The sequence below is a fragment of the Cicer arietinum genome, chromosome 2 (genome assembly GCF_000331145.2).
Source record: "Cicer arietinum cultivar CDC Frontier isolate Library 1 chromosome 2, Cicar.CDCFrontier_v2.0, whole genome shotgun sequence".
Taxonomy (NCBI): Eukaryota; Viridiplantae; Streptophyta; class Magnoliopsida; order Fabales; family Fabaceae; genus Cicer; species Cicer arietinum.
In genome coordinates this window covers 17606833-17607720 of record NC_021161.2, presented here as the reverse complement: position 1 = coordinate 17607720, position 888 = coordinate 17606833, and positions in this window count along the sequence as shown.

The window sequence follows — 888 nt, the reverse complement described above, 5'->3', positions numbered from 1 at the left end:
TTATTATTATTATTATTATTATTATTATTATTATTATTCAACCAAAAAGGTTAGGTAAGAGAGTCTCATTAATAAATTTACTTAAATATAGTTTTAAGCTTCCTTTACATCTATATAATAAGAGACTAATAAAACAAAATTTACTTATTTAATAAAACAAAATTTGAACTAAAATAAAAGAATAAAGAGAAAAAATATAATAAAAATATTTTTTAAAAAAAATCAAGCAAAAAAACTGAGATTAAAAAAAAATATGTATTTACATAAATCAATTATATATTTAAGTCTTAATTAAATAAATAAGTTTGTTGCATGTGCACTATTATGCTTTATTAGTTTCAGTTATATAGTTGAACTCTGGTTTTCACTGTATAACCAACATTTCAGATATGTTATGGTGAAAAAGATTCAATGAAGTATCTTCATGTCATGGGACACCGAAAATAAGGATGTGACATGGGTTCACAATTAGGGATGGGAATAAGCTAGGCCGTCCGACAGGGGCCTATGGCTTGGCCTATTTATGGTCTGGCCTGGCCTGGCCTGTTTAATAAAAAGGTCAGGCTGTTTTTAAAGCCTATTTATATAAATAGGTTAGGCTCAGACTTGTAAAAAAACCTATTAGGTCTGACAGGCCGGCCTATATATATTTTATATGTATTCCATTCTCTATTTTTTCTTCTTCTAATTTCCATTGCATTCACTCCAACAAACATGTATGAAAACAACATATTTTTTATAAAAACCAATATTATTTATTTGTTACTTTATATTTTATAAAAACCAATACTATTTATTTGTTATCTTTATATATATTATTAGTATATAAATTTAGAAACTCTAATTGTTTATTATTACTGAATATGAGTTTGTTTGAGAGGTAATATT